Below are 17,222 nucleotides of genomic sequence, written 5' to 3'. Positions count from 1 at the left end.
CGCACAAGAGAGGCGTCAAGGAGAAGCAAGCCACCTGAGCGGAAGTGGAGAGAACCAGCCTCTTCGACGTTGAACGTGAACCTGGATGGACGTGTCGTTGTGGAGCCCCGTAGTGAAGCACGCGGGTGAATGTATTGGACTCGAGTATATTTCGGGTTATAGTAGAAATATAAGCGTAGTAGCGTGTTGAATATCCCAACAGAATAACCCTAGTGATACAGCGAGTTATCCTAGAAGAAAGCGGTATATTAAAGTGGCTAATGTTAACGTTGTCCCCTCCAGCGAGGTGCCCCCGGCAAGCGTTGCCTGAAGAGAACTGGTGGTTAGAGGCACCGTGCGTTGTTGCATGTTCGACTAGCAGGAGGGCCGTCTAGGACCCACAGAGTAGCTTCAGTTAAGGTAGCCACCAGATTATCACGTGCGTCAACACAGCTCGTCGACCAGCAGCTTGTCAGCACCGGCAGTCAGCAGCCTAGCAAAGGGAGTTCGTCCCGTCCAGCAGAGGTTGCCATCACCCAGCACGCGCCTCCAGCCCGCTACTGACCCCCTGCCTAACACAGCTTGCTAGCTCCTGGGACGAGAGCGTTCGACGCCATCTTACCACCCGGACTAGTGGTGGTGCGGCGAGGCCGCCATCTTGGTTGAGTACACTGGCACTTCGGTGACCAATATCCTATCGCACAGTACACAGTGTGTCGCGGCCTACGGGCGAAGCTAATGGTTGCTAACCACAGTTCATAGGGGTACCCCATAAACATTACATGCCGGCATTAGTTAGGACTTTTGTTTGGTAAAGTGGGCCCACCTTTTTCATGTCCTTTGAGTGTAATAACATGTATGTTCCTTAATATTACTTTCCCATCTACTTAACCCTTTCCCCTCTTGGGGGTAAACGTAACGTTGCCATATAAGTAAAGCCTTAAAGAGGTATTATTATTGGTACTAGCCCAGACGTGGGTAATGAGTCAAGTACATTGAAGTCTACAATATCTGGGTCTATTATATTTGGGTCTGCAATACCTGAGTCTATACGGTGTGGGTGTACGATAAGTGTAACTGAGGGGTACAATTCCCTGACTGTATTAATCAAGTATGGTATCATTAAACCACTACCGTCTTATGTACATTATACTGGCCATACCGTACACGAGTATATGATGAGAACACTTCCCCACAATGAATCGGTTCTACACAAAGTTGTCTTTAAGTATTTATTAGCAGCAAGAATACATAATATACTTTAATTGAATGCACTTGTAAGGCAAAGGAATGTGCGTAGGCAAATCAATAATGAATGTCCATTCTCATATTACGCATGAGATAATAATACAACTTGAATATTAGGAATTATATCTAGGGGATACTGGTAGGGGGGTTCCTACCGGTTGTAAGCCAGCAGGGGGAGCAAATGTTCGAATGCAAAGTCTAGGTCAGCGGGGACTCAATATAGGCTCCTGCTATGGGAGGCGGTATATTACTCCCTGCTCGGCAGACGAAAGGCAGCTGTAATCCCAGTGTGCGCGCAGCACAGGTGGAAGCCGGTCAGCCTCTCCAATAGAGACGGGCTCGAATGATGGTCCTCACGGTAGATCCCACAGCAGTGGGTGTAGACGATTCTTATCCTCTCCACCAGCCTGGTACAAAGCAATAATAATAATACTCCAGCCGGAAAGGGGCTCCGCATTCACCGGTGCAGATCCTCCGGTGCGCGGTACTCCACACCAACCAAGTTGAACTTGACGTTACTCAACCAAGCTCTGATACTCCACTATCCTATTCGCACGCGGCTATAAGTGCTCTATTTAGACACACAATTGCTCACTTCACTTGGTCTTTGACTCGTGATGAAGGCTTTTACTAGTAAGGAGCGAACGATACGTTGAACAAACGTATTAGGATAAACAAGACTCTATCTTGGGGCAATACGAGCCCTACTTCACCGCACGTTGCATAGTGGGTGAGGCTTCACTTGTTACTAAGACTGAACTGAACGGACTGCGGACTGAACTACTTCTGTATTCACCTGCGCCATATTTATATGTACGGGGAACAAACATAGTGCCAGCCTTATTCCTGTCTCGTAGTCCTGGGCAAAACCGGGCATGTACAGACATGTCTTGACGGTAGCTTTGAACTCGACTCTGGGGGTAAGACACTGGCGCTGGTGGAACGCTATCCAATAAGAGAACGAAATATTATGGTCTGTAGGCTACTAGGTTAAAGGGATATTCCGTGTATATGTACAAAGAATACACAAGGGATGTCAAACGATATACAAATATTATGCAATATATATCAATCAATAAATACATATATTCGGTTTAATCTGACCCTTTGTAACAATAAGTGTCTGCAAGGTATTGAATTACAACTTGAGTAATAGTAGAACTATCTTCCATTTGACCCATTGCTATTAAATATTTGTAGCTGACCAGTCCTTAAATAACGATAAAGAATGTAGATGGGAGTCTTGTGTGCGTGTCAATTCCTGAGCCTTAACATTAACCCTTTTGGTGCGGGTAACGTTAACACACTTAACCCCTTCCTACCCAACTTCCCCTTTCAGCTATTAAGGTCTCTAATGTCACCGAGGGAGGGTACTGCTTACGGGAGGATTGATTGATTGATTGATTGATTGAAAACTTTATTAACAGATTGCAGAATGGGTACAGTACAGTAAATCAAATCAAACCAAATTTATTTATAGGGCCCGACAACACACGTTAATGTCCCCATGGGCCGTACAGATCTTCTTTAAACAAGTCAAGAAGAAAACATAACAATAAGTCAAGAACAGAACAAGAACACCATAAGGTCCAAACATTTTTAGATGAATACAAATAAATGAAAGAATGCAAGCACTCCCAGACATACCCCACGCGAAGGTAAGGAAAAACTCACTAAAACCTAACAATAGGGAAAAAAGCTCCACAGGCAGTGTGGAGGAGAGAAACCTTAGAAGGGCCATTCAAGGGGGGATCTCCCTTCTTAGATGTTGGTGATAGTAGTGTTGCAGACGGACAGTTGGTAAGCATGCACTCATGTGTGTAGTGGAACACAGATGAGTGCATGCAATAGCAACTGTACATTTTGAAAAATTAAAGATAGAGCTAATAGCGATAGCAACTGAACATTTTGAAAGATTAAAGATAGAGCTGATAGCGAATCTATTTGAGGCACAGGGGCGGCGCAAAGAGGGTCACGTCCTCCCCGTCTTAGTCAAGGGACATTTAACACTCCGGTCGTTGCTCAGGGATAGCCGGAGACAGGGAGATAGGGGGCGGCGCAGAGAGGGTCGCGAACTCCCCGACGTCATCGCGGGACATCCGGCACTCCGGTCACCACTACGAGACCTCCGGAGACAGGGGGGCACGCAGAGGGGGTCGCAACCTCCCGGCCTTCGTCACAGTACAGCTCAATACATACAATTGTTAAGGGGATGCAGACCAGAGAAAGACTTTCGTCTTGTTTACATCAGGGTCCCCCATTTTCAATTCATCGTAACATATATGACATACATGACATACAGATAGACAGTACTGCTACATCTATACATTTATGACATACCAGATTTGCAAATACAGTACTGTTTGTGATACAAAAAAGAGTCCAGAAAAAAAAGAGTATATACATTTGACGTAGAAACTGTACATTGGAGGAGGTTGGGTGGGGGGGGGGGGGACTGTACATTGGAGCTGGTTGGTTGGGTGGGGGGGGGGGGGTTGGGTAGGAGTGGGGGGGGGGAGGTTGGGTTACATATCAGTCACTAGGTGTGGGAGGGTTAACGGAGGTATTGAGGGAAGTGAGAGCGAGTTGGGGAGTACTGCTGACCGCCCCAGAAAGGCGAGGAAGACCAGAGTACCAGACCAGGTTGGTAAATCCCGGGCCCCATCCACTCCCACTGCTGGCCTCCAGTTTGACGCTCCAGGCCCAAAGACGAGGGTGCAGTCAGACGGAGCTCTACTGTGTCTCGCTACCCAGTGACTGTGCACACCCGTTCCCACGAAGCAGGGATAATCCACCCTGCTACATATACATATTGCATATGCATTTGCATAGATGTAAAAATATATGTTAGCTTATGTTATCTTAACAAATAATTTTATTATAATAATTTAGAACCCCATATTACTCCATCAATCAATGATCAAACCATTCAAGTAAATAACAAAGAAGAAGATCATCAAATACAAGCTATGACATTAAGTTTGTTCAAAACCTTTTTGTCACAGTCAAGAGGGTCAGAACTAACAACTGAGCTGCAAAGAACACGTGGGACAGATGTAGCAGATGTTACAAAAACAAATGGCTGCACACAACCTTGCAGAGGCCATACATCCAACTAATGGAAGATAGTTTAATTAACTTTAATTAACAGATTGCAGAATGGGTACAGTACAGTACAGCTCAATACACACAATTGTTAAGGGGATGCAGACCAGAGAAAGACTTTCGACTTGTTTACATCAGGGTCCACCATTTTCAATTCGTAATGAAATTGCTATTATGTGTCTGCATGAACACACAACTGTAACTGTACTCAAAAATAACAAAATAAGGGTTGTCTCAGTTCACAACTATATTGGTCAAGTTTTGGGTGGGAGTTGTTTGCGTCCCTACAGCTTCTTATTCAATTGAGCAAGATGCTCAGTTATGTCACACAGCCAGTTTGCATCTGATAGTTCAGACAATATTTCTTCAACCCTTTGTTACCTATTCCGCGTGGATCTTTTTTGTATTTTGGGCTGTAAAATTGTCAAAGAATGTCTGAGGAGTAAGGGCTTTTGGCTTTTTTCCTTTGTTACTTCATCAATACCTCAGATGTTCAACATACATGTATGTGTAAGAATGTGTAATAACTAAGGCTGTCAAAGTTAAAGCTTTATTAACGCATTAACCCACAATTATTTTAACGCCGCTATTTTTTAACCCAAGATTAATGTTTAAAAAAAAAATAAAAAATAATAATACATTTTTTACCAGAGCTCTTGGGGGCCACATCAAATGACGTGGCGGGCCACATTTGGCCCGCGGGCCATGAGTTTGACACCTATGCTCTAGGGAATCAGTTATTGTTTTGCCCCAGCGTGGCAGAGGCCACATGTTCCACTACATCTTTTTTTCAACACGGTAAGACTTTATTTACATATTAAGTACACACACATAGTCTGCTACATCACACATACTTCGGGTTTTAACACACACACACCTCATAACCCAGGTCCCGACCTGCTGACACCACATTTCCACTGTTCATTGTTTGTATGCCTTGTACATTTTTCGTATTGTTGAATTTGTATCTGTTTGTAAAAAAAAACACGCTTGTTTTAGCGTTTAAACTGTTGGACTGTTTCACTCTCTTATTTGGGTCCCGTTCCTCTGTTCCCATAACAGTAATATCTGTTTTTAGTTTGTGTAATGTAATGTAATATCTGTTTTTAGTTTGTGTAATGTAATGTAATATCTGTTTTTAGTTTGTGTAATGTAATGTAATATCTGTTTTTAGTTTGTGTAATGTAATGTAATATCTGTTTTTAGTTTGTGTAATGTAATATCTGTTTTAGTTTGTGTAATGTAATGTAATATCTGTTTTTAGTTTGTGTAATGCACATAATATGGGAACTTTTATCCATATGGTTGAGCCTGTTAGGAATTGCACCCCCAACCCAAGCAGATTGCAGATCACTCTCTCTATATGGAGGTAAAAAAGAAGGTGGTAAAAACAATTGGCATAAAAAGGGCACTTTTTTATGAGGCACAAAAGGGCAGGTGCTTGTGCACCCATTGGGCTCTATGTGTGCACGTGCCTGGAACTGGTTAAGAACTGTTAAGAACTTCATTCTTAGATGCTTCTATAGAAAGTAGGTAAAAAAGAAAAGAAAGACGTTTTCTTTGCCCTATAGGAGGCAATTTCTTTTTTTTAACCTACTTTCTATAGAAGCAGCTGGGAGGTGCGCTGTTTTAAGTGAGCGTGGGTTATTGAATTGATTGATTGATTGCAAATTTTATTAATGTCTGCATTGTTTCAAACTGGTTAGGCTTAGGCCCTCTTTCGAAGTCGCCCTCTTTCGAAGTCGGTTATGCTTAGAGTTTATCTTTAGAGCAGGGCGATAGACCACCAGCCCTGATTCCAAACTCTAAGCATAACGAAAGGTTATTTCATAACCTAGTTATATGAATACTGGCTGAGCGTCTCGCTCTGCCATATTACTGGCTATCGCGTCTCGCTCTGCCATATTGAGATAACCTCTTATCTCCACGCACATAGCGTGCACGCGAAACAAACAAATGCACCCACTTGCACGTCACCAAGCCACTCCCATGCTTCTCCCTATATGACACCGGAAATGGTCACGCTCACCCTTCCCAGTTCGATTTCCAAAAGCGGAAAAACATCCAAGGGACCTCAGGGTGCTAAGAGCGAGACGCTCAGCCAGTATTCATATAACTAGGTTATGAAATAACCTTTCGTTATATCTCATTACTGGCTATCGCGTCTCGCTCTGCCATATTGAGATAAGGGGCAGAGCGGACGCGTGGCCCGACAAGTGTACCCCCTGAGGGCCCGTAAGCCCAAGCCAGGGAGGAGGGGAGTCCCATCCACCCGCCCGTCCTAACGAAGGGGGGGAGGCAGTCAACTCCACCAAAGTGCGAAACCAGGCACCCCTGAACGCACAGCACAGGCGGGACCACGTGTGACACAGCACCACACACACCCCTGCTAGCCCACCTGATGGCGGGATGCAGGAGAGGTCCCAGACCTCAGAACCGCCTGGGAGAGAGAACCCCCAGTCATGTCCATGAGGTAAAACCTAACAAAAGGACCCGGGGAGGACCAGGAGGCCGCAGCACAGATATCCTCCACCGAGGCCCCCCCTAACAGGGCAGCAGAGGCCGCCACACCACGAATGGAGTGCGCCCTGACGCCCCCGGGAGGAACCTGTCCAGCCAACGTGTAGCAAAGGGCAATGCCCTCGCACAACCAATGTGACAGGCGCTGCTTGGACAGCGCCTCACCCGTGCGAGGGCCACCGTAACAAACAACAGTTGATCGGAAGCCCTGAGACCCTGCGTGCGACTAAGGTAACCCCCAGTGTACGGACAGGACACGACAGGTGAAGGCTCGACTCCAACCCACTAGCGTGAGGAGGAGGATGAAACGCTTGAATCACAATATCCCTGGAGCGAAAAGAGCTCCGGATATTCTTTGGCACGAAGACCGGATTAGGCCTCAGAGTCGCCCCGTTATCGGCCCGAACAGAGAGCACATGGCACCGAGAGAGCACATGGCTCACCCACGCATTTAGCGGAGGTGCTGGCCCAAAAAAGGAACGCGGTCGTAAGACAGGCGATCCAATGACGCCTGTTCAAGAGGCCAAACGGGGCCCCCAACAGCCTTTCCAGAACAGTTGGAGGTCCCGACTCGGAGACAGAGATCGTTCCTCAGGCTTGAGACGCCGTGCGCCAAGCAAGAACGTCCCACGAGAGGGTGGCTGAACAATGTTCTGCCCCCCACTCTCGACCATACGCCACTTCCCAGCGTAAGCCGCGGTAGTGGACGGAGCGCGCGCGTTCCGGATGGCGTTAACCACAGAAGAGTCAAGACACATCCCCACCAGATTCACCCTTTCAGCAGCCAAGCCTAGAGGCTGCCACAGAACAGGAGGCAGAACAGAGTTCCGCGTGCCTGAGAGAGGGCCCGCGGTGACCACGGAACAGGCCACGGCGGGGCCACCAAGAGCTGAATCAGGGCCGGGCTGAGCCCCGGCCTGGCGCGACCAGGATCAAAGTCCCGCACTCCTGATGTACCCGCCCCAACAGCTGAGCTATCAGGTGTATGGGGGGGAATGTGTACAGAATCCCGGGCGGCCACGGATACATTGAGAAGGCATCCACCCTCAGAGAGGGGTTGTCCTTCCGACTGACCGAGAACCACAAGGGGCACTGGTGGGACTGTCTGCTCGCAAACAGGTCCACCGTGGCCTCCCCGAATCGGTCCCAGACCTGTCTGACTATGTCTGGGCGTAGTCCCCACTCATCAGGGTGAGGACCGCCCCGCGACATCACATCTGCACCCACATTCTCCCTGCCGGGGATGTGGAGAGCCCTCAGGCTGCGCAGATTGAGAAACGCCCATAGCCAGAGCTCGACCGCCGCCCGGTGCAGACGGGGGGAGCGTACTCCTCCCTGTCTGTCGATATACGACGCTGACGTCGTGTTGTCCGTCCTGATCAAAACATGCTTGCCCACCACAAGGTGGCCGAGCCGTTTGAGGACCAGAAGGACTGCCTTCAATTCCAACACATTGAAATGTAGTGCAGACCGGGCAGCATGGTCCTGCCAGCTGCCCCCTACTGCGTTGGCCCGACAGGCCCGTGAGGGAGGTGTCGGTGAAGACCGTGACGTGTGACAGCCTGCTGCCCATGGGGACCCCGCTGGTGAGGGCGAGGTCCCCCAGTACTGACATGGGAACCTTCAGCCGCTCCCACTTGTCTCTCACCGGGTCTATTTCCATACTGGAAAACCACCGCTGTATCCTCCTCATGAAGAGGAGGCCAAGAGGGACCACAGAGTGAGCAGATGCCATCATACCGAGCAGGCACATCACGGACAGCGCCGTAACCGTCCTAGGACGGAACCTCCCGAGCGCGCCGAGAACATCCACTCGCCGCCGCTCTGAGAGGGATACCCATATAGACCTTGAGCTTAGAAATAAGCCCAAGTACTCCACCCGTTGACTGGGAAGAGGAGTACTCTACTTCCAGTCTACAGCCAAACCCAGGCTGGTGAGGAATTCCACCACCTGCCTGGTATGAGACCTGGCGATATTCTCTGACCGGCCGAGGACCAGAACGTCGTCCAGGGTAGAATACAATTTGTATCCCCTGACGACGCAGAGACCCCAGCGGGATCTCCACACACTTGGTGAAGATGCGAGGAGCCAGAGAGTAGCTGAACGGCAGCCTCTGGTACTCGTATGCTAAGCCCTGAAAAGGAAGCGTAGGTATGTCCTAGGAGGGAAGATCGGGATGCGAATATGCATCCTACAGGTCTATGGAGGTGAACCAGTCCCCCACCTGACAGCGCTTAACAGGTGGGTGACGGTCAACATTCTGAACCTTTCATGGGACAAAAAAACTGAGGGCGGGGGTGTGTAAACTGTAACACAAGCGCCGCCCTTAGCGTTCTCTCCATCCACACCGACATATGGCTACCACTGCAGCCATACGTGATAAAATTCCAAAGCGCCCCCGCCGCCAACTGCCGCTGGTCCGCTAGGAATCGTAGATAGGTGGCCCCGTCCCTCCCGCTGTGCGTTGTCAACCCTGGTCTCGCCAACCGCACGAGCAGGGTGTCTCGTGGAGCCGGGATATCGCACCCTGACTCTACCAACGAGGCAATCGCACCCAAGGGGGGGACCCCGACAGAAGGGGCGGTCTGATACGGGGGGAGCGGCCATCACCCCTGGTGACATAGGCTCCCCCGCTGAGCATCTTCCCGGCTTCTGCAGCTGGACATGCATGGTGTGTGGTCCTCACACTGCCTGATAGGGTGGGTCTCTACACACCGTAGCCCTGTAGTGATATTACTACCACCCAAATTACGCGTGCCTCTGACCACCGCGGGATCGGAAGTTCAGACGCGGGAGGCACTAACGTAATACCCAGCCTGGCGAGGGCGGGGCTGGGGGGAACCCACGCTGCAACCTCCTGGGCCTAGAGTTCCCCCTCTGACAAATGTTTTTAGATACAGGGAACCCTGCTCCGTCGACAGATACAACACCAGGCTCACCAAACACAGACGCAGGACGTGTGGTGTGGGAGCCGCTTGACAGCACAGCATTCTCATAGACAGACCCAGGCCTATAACTGGGTGTCAGCCCCTGTCTCCATGAGAAGCGAAATGTGGGGCCGCTTGCTCTTCACTGGAAGAACGCGGCCCGCAGCCAAATGGAACAAATCAGAGCCCTGTGTCCCGTAGTGTAGCGGGGGGGAGTAACCGGAGAGCGTGTTAGACACAGCTAGATGGCAACGGTTTTTTAGGGCGTGCCCATCTAATATAGCCGATCCCTCGGGCCGTCGAGGCTGTCGGCCTTGTGATCACCTGTTTTCTTTGTGTCCAGGGTATCTCAGGCGGGGGAAACAACTGTACAACTGTACAAGCAAAACTGTACATTGGAATATTGATATCAGTGGCTTGGTCACGTGCAAGTGGGTGCATTTGTTTGTTTCGCGTGCACGCTAGGTGCGTGGAGATAAGAGGTTATCTCAATATGGCAGAGCGAGACGCTATAGCCAGTAATATGGCAGAACAAGACGCCAGTAATGAGATATAACCAACTTCGAAAGAGGGCGACTTCAAAAGAGGGCCTAAGCCTAACCAGTTTGAAACAAGGCGGACATTAATAAAATTTGCAATCAATCAATCAATCAATCAATCAATCAATCAATCAATCAATTCAATAACCCACGCTCACTTAAAACAGTGCACCTCCCAGCTGCTTCTATAGAAAGTAGGTTAAAAAAAATTACTCCTATAGGGCAAAGATTTTTTTTATTTCTTTTAACCTACTTTCTATAGAAGCATCTAAGAATGAAGTTCTTAACAGTTCTTAACCAGTTCGAAACAAGGCGGACATTAATAAAATGTTCAATCATTCAATCAATCAAACCAATAACACACTGTCACTTCATTCTTAGATGCTTCTATAGAAAGTAGGTTAAAAAAAAAGAGAGATAAGTTGGATGTGTTAGTGAGAACAGTTGGATGTGTTAGTGAGAACAGTTGGATGTGTTAGTGAGAGACAGTTGGATGTGTTAGTGAGAGACAGTTGGATGTGTTACTGAGAACAGTTGGATGTGTTAGTGAGAGACAGTTGCACTTCCGAGCTGCTTCCACACGGAGGCAACTTCTCTCTCTTTTTTTTTTGGAACCACTTTTTCTGCCGATGGTTGTCAATAAATCTTCAATTAATGTGTGTTTATTGTATAGCAATAAGGTTGGATGAAATTGGCCATTGTATAAAAGCATTACATCACACGACAGAGTGTGTTATAGAAATTAGATCATGCCTATGGGGGTCTAACGACCCTCGGCTGCGCCTCGGGCCTAACAACCACCCATAGGCGTGATCTAATTTCTATAACCCACTCTGTCTCGTGATGTAATGCTTAAGTAAACTATACACACCAGGTACCAATTAGGGTAATCAGGGCAGAAAGACAGGTAATTACCATTGGGCAACGCCAGGGCTTTTACTCCCAGGTGAATGAATGAATGAATGAATGAATGAATGAATGAATGAATGAATGAATGAATGAATGAAAACTGTATTTAACAGATTGCAGAATGGGTACAACACAGTACGGCTCAATACACACAATTGTTAAGGGGATGCAGACCAGAGAAAGACGTTGTTTACATCAGGGTCCCCCATTTTCAATTCATAGTGAGACTCCTACTGCCCCATACCTCAAATGGATCCGTCATCAGCTCTATTCTATTTCAATCTTTCAAAATGTTCTTATGTACCCCAGTTGCTATTGCATGTAGTGTACTTATTTGTGTTTCATTACACGTATATGTACATACTTACCAACTGTTTCGCCTGTTTTATCGCAACACTACTATCACCGACATCTAAGAAGGGAGAACACCCCTTGTACGGCCCTTCTAAGGTTTCTCCCCTCCACATTGCCTGTGGTGCTTTTTTCCTATTGCTAGGTTTTTTTGTGAGTTTTTCCTTACCTTCACATGATGTATGTCTGGGAGTGTTGCATTTATTTATGTTACATTGGATTTCATGGTGTTTTTTCTTTTGTACTTGATTTATTGTGATATTTCTTCTTGACTTGTTTAAAGAAGACGTGTCCGGCCCATGGGGACATTAACGTGTGTTGTCGGGCCTTAAAGAAGACGTGTCCGGCCCATGGGGACATTAACGTGTGTTGTCGGGCCTTAAAGAAGACGTGTCCAGCCCATGGGGACATTAACGTGTGTTGTTGGGCCTTAAAGAAGACGTGTCCGGCCCATGGGGACATTAACGTGTGGTGTCGGGCCTTAAAGAAGACGTGTCCGGCCCATGGGGACATTAACGTGTGTTGTCGGGCCTTACAAATACATTTGATTTGATTTATGATCTCCCACATGATGCCTCTAGTCTCTGGGTCAAGAACAGATACTATGACATAAAAATCCAAGCCTGATATTGGGAAGGAATATGATTTCTATGCCGGGCAGAGTGAGGTACGGGTTGGAAAGATGGAGGCCGAGATGTTTTCTTCAAGAATGATCTGATGTTCAGCTGGTGTAGAGGGTCAGAGTGCTGTTTTTATAGACCAGTCACTAACTCACACACTTATTCACTCATTCTCTGTTGGCTACTCTGCCCCCTAGTGGTGGCTCACAGGCATGGCACTTTATCCAGTTCAACCTATGGGAGAATGCTTCGCTTCTATGAGAATTGACATGGTAACCAATGGTTACGTGCTGCCATGTTGGAAGACTGACAACAAAACAAATGGCTCAAAACAAATGGCTACATTTCGAAACAGTGGTCAAATTATTCAGTCAAATGAGGGGAAATCCCTGCTCTACATGTAATATGATATGACACAGCTGTATATGTCCACATGTGTCTGAATACACCTGCATATAACCCATAGCTCTGTCTGTAGATATCTGTCTATATATGTACATATCCATTACCTACTCTTACTGGGTATGCTGCTGGCCAGTATGACTTACCATACTGCCTTCTTTATACCTGTATCACACTATACATGTTTAATACTACAACTCTGTACATACATCTGATTAGCACTATACTCAGTAGTACTCATTTATATATTTTATACCCAGTTTAATCACCTGTACATTGTATATTACTGTTGCACATTACTGTTACATTTGCACTCTGGTTGGATGCCAAACCTCTTTTCGTTGTACTTTGCTTGTGTGCTGTATAATGACAATACATTTGAATCTAATATAATCTAATATACAATATATATAATAAACTGGTAATATACAATATATATATAATAAACTGGTAATATAAAAAAAAAAATATAATAAACTGGTAATATACAATATATATAATAAACTGGTAATATACAATATATATATAATAAACTGGTAATATACTATATATATATAACAAACTGATAATATACAATATATAACATATACAATACATTAAATTAATTGTGGACTTTTGGACTACATACACACATCTTTCAAACCACAACAAATTACTCAAACACCAATTCTTTGAGTTTTAACATTAGTTATTTGTCTCAGCATAAATACTTCTGTACATAGTCAACTCCATCATCATCATCATCACCACCATGGCGAGGTGGGACACTCTCTCAGCTTAAGGTCCAAGTGAACTTAGACCTATATAATTGTCCAACCCTTTAATAGTCTGCTCAACCATTTGGAATAGCACATTTTTAGTCACTATCTCTCATTGAAAAATGTGTTAAACTTAACTGAGCCTTTTTGAGCCATCTCTACCATTCGGTTCATGTATGCTATGCCAAAAAAATCCACTAGATGGCACTCTGCTTTTTGACAGTAGCCTTCTCACTCAGTGTGCTACCAGCAAGTTAGAAACTGAAAAATCTCTCCTGACATGTGAACTATTTTTGGCTGGATTTTCAAAGGTAAGCTTAGTTTTTTCAACATATTATATCATCTAACACATTACATTTTTTTAAAGATGCTCTACCAGACGGCTGAGTGGACAATTTATGGTAATATTTTGCATGGAGAAGAAACTCAACCGTTTGGTAACAGTTTGGTGAAGTTATGCTAATCTCATTCAAATTGACTATTTTCTATTGAATAAAAACACTTCTGTTGATGCTGTGGCAACCCCAAGCCACCCCTGGGCTTGGTGATTGATGGGCACTACGTGGCGACCCAATGGCTGGGCGCTGCCCATGTTTGGGCGTCCGCTTCCGGACGCACCTGTCACTAGAGACCCATCAGAAGTGATTAGGTGATTAGCGAATCACGGCGCGGTGCGCCTGTTGGGGAGGGGGGACTTAATGGAGCCGAGGAGCCTCCTCTCAGTCCCCCGTAGCAGCGCAAGGCAAAAGGCCACAGAGCGGAGACGCCGCCCGGCCGACAGATTACCGCCAGCAAGCAATTATTATTTGAATAGAAAATAAAGAGCATGATTTTGGGAACTGCAACCTGTCTGTGTGTTGTTTATTCTGCCACCCCTACACCTGGAATTGCCACAGTGGTGGAGAATGCGGGCATAGTCTACTGGCAATCAGGGGTGCGGAATAAACAACAATAGACTTTATCGAAGTAGAATAAAAGAAATGAAAGAAAAAAATATATATATATTTAATAACGAAAAGAAGCATGGACGCGCTGGTGCAGCAGCTCGTAAAGGCGAACCTGGAACAACAGGCCCGGCACGAAGAGGCCCTGCAAGAACAGAGGAAACAGACGGGGATGATCCACGCGGAGCTCCAGCGGATGGCCTCTCACCGGCGGGACGAAGGGGCCGCAGGGACGCGGCCTAACCCCGGGCGCTTCATCCCCAAGCTGACGGAGCAGGAGGATGTAGAAGCCTATCTCCTAGCGTTTGAGCACACCGCCGGCCGGGAGGGCTGGCCAGAGGACGACTGGGGGGGACTGCTGGCCCCCTTCCTGTCGGGTAATGCGCAAAAGGCCTACCAGGACCTGCCACCGGAGCAAGCCGAGAACTACACTCGGCTAAAGCAGGAGATTTTGTCCCGTTACGGCCATAGTCTGCAGTCCCGTGCGCAGCGGTTCCATGACTGGGTGTATGACGCACAGGCCTCCCCGCGCTCCCAGATGCACGACCTAGTCCGCATAAGCCGAGCCTGGCTAATGACCGACCCCGGAGGGCCCACGGTCTTGGAACGGATTGTTATGGACCGCTTTGTCAGAGCCCTCCCTTATGACACGAAGAAGCAGGCGAGTCAAGCGGACCCCCGCTCCGTGGAGCAGCTAGTGAATATTGTGGAGGCCCACCAGGTAACGCGGGACTTACTCAAAGGGGGGCGAGGGGAAAAGCCAGAGCGGCCGAGAACAAGGAGGGGTCCCGACGAGCCCAGCCCAAGGGGCCGGGTAGGGAACGCAGGTGATCCCGAACTACCCCGAAGAAGACCGCTGTTCGACCAGGACCAAAGACGCTGCTATGACTGCGGCGAGCCCGGGCATCTCTCGTGGAACTGCCCAGGCCGGGAGGTGTCCATGCCATCGGCGGCAGCTTCAGACCCCCGCGGAAAGACGTGCAATTATGGCGCAGCCTGTTGGGCCCATAAGGACACATCGGCGACACTTTTACCCGTGCGTGTCAACGACGAAGATGCCGTATCGCTCCTGGACTCGGGTAGTGTCATAACGCTGGTTCAGCCCCATTTGGCACACTGCAACGCAGAGGCTCCGCAAGTGTCAGTGTCCTGTGTGCTTACTTACTTACTTACGCCTATCGCTCCTTTTGGGGGAGCATAGGCCGTCGACAACAGTTCGCCAGGGTCCTCTGTCCTGTGCTTTGCTTTCCAGCTGTTTCCATGTCAGTCCGCTCTGTGTGATGTCTGTCTCCAAGTCCCTGCGTCAGGTGTTCTTGGGCCGGCCTCTCTTCCTTTTGCCTTGGGGGTTCCATCTAAGGGCCTGTCTGGTGGTGCTGGTGTTTGGCTTGCGTAGTGTGTGGCCGATCCATCCCCACTTTCTTCTCTTGATTTGTTCTTCCACTGGTTGTTCGCCCGTTCTCTGCCAGAGATCATTGTTGCTGATGGTATCTGGCCAGTGGATGTTCAGGATCCGCCTCAGGCATCTGTTGATGAATGACTGCACTCTAGTCATTGTGATCTTGGTTGTCCTCCACGTCTCTGATCCGTATAAGAGTACTGGCTTGATGTTGGATTTGAATAGTCTGATCTTTGTCTGCTGACTGATAACCTTGGAGCTCCAGATGTTCTTTAGTTGGATGTATGAGGCCCTTGCCTTGCTGATTCTTGCTCTGACATCTGCCTCCATGCCACCCTTCTTATCTATGATGCTACCTAGGTAGGTGAAGGATTCTACTTCCTCAAGTGCTGTTCCCTCCAGGTTTACTGGGTCTTTGTTTGTGTTGATCTTGAGTATTTTGGTCTTTCCTTGGTGGATGTTGAGGCCTAGTTGTGTTGAGGTGTCTGCCAGTATGTTAGTCTTCTCCTGCATCTGTTGTCGACTGTGGGATAGTAGGGCAAGGTCGTCTGCGAAGTCTAGGTCGTCCAGTTGTGTTGTGAGTGTCCACTGGATCCCGTTTCTCCTCTGTGCTGTTGTGGTCTTCAATATCCAGTCGATGGCCAGGAGGAAGAGGAAAGGGGACAGGATACCACCTTGCCTTACTCCGGTCTTCACTTGGAAGCTTCGTGTGAGCTGTCCGCTGTGTATGACTCTGCAGGTCATACCTTCATAGGAGTTCCTCATGATGTTGACAAGCTTTTCTGGTATGCCGTAGTGTCGAAGCAGTTTCCAGAGGGTGTTTCTGTGGAGGCTGTCAAATGCCTTCTCATAGTCTACGAAGTTGATGTATAGTGGAGAGTTCCATTCCAATGATTGCTCGACTATGATTCGGAGGGTTGCAATCTGGTCCACACATGATCTATTGGGCCGGAAGCCTGCCTGCTGGTCTCTTAGCTGCGGATCCACCGCTTTCTTTATTCGTTCGAGGAGGATTCTGTTGAAGATTTTTCCTGGCACTGATAAAAGCATGATTCCTCTGTAGTTGTGGCATTGGCTGAGGTCTCCTTTCTTAGGTATTTTGACCAAGTAGCCTTCTTTCCAATCTGTTGGCCCTTCCTCTTTCTCCCAGATCTTCTCAAACAGAGGGTGTAGCATCTCTACCGAGGTGTCTATGTCTGCCTTCAGTGCCTCTGCAGGGATGTTGTCTGGTCCTGCTGCCTTACTATTCTTTAGTTGTGCAATGGCCTGTTGGATTTCCTGCTTGCTGGGCTTTCCACAGTTGATGACTATGTCAGTCTCCGCAGGTTGAATGTCCGGGGGGTTAGGTGGTGCCGGTCTATTCAGTAGTTCTTCAAAATACTCTGCCCATCCCTCTTGCTGTTGGTCCAGTCTTGTGATGGTCTTTCCTTCCTTGTTTTTGATTGGTCGTTCTGGTCTGCTGAACTTTCCGGACAGTTTCTTGGTGGTGTCATACAGTTCCTTCATGTTTCCTTTTGCTGCTG

The sequence above is a fragment of the Notolepis coatsorum genome (assembly GCF_963971535.1).
Source record: "Notolepis coatsorum genome assembly, chromosome: 12".
NCBI lineage: Eukaryota > Metazoa > Chordata > Actinopteri > Aulopiformes > Paralepididae > Notolepis > Notolepis coatsorum.
Note: the sequence above shows the minus strand (reverse complement) of the source record.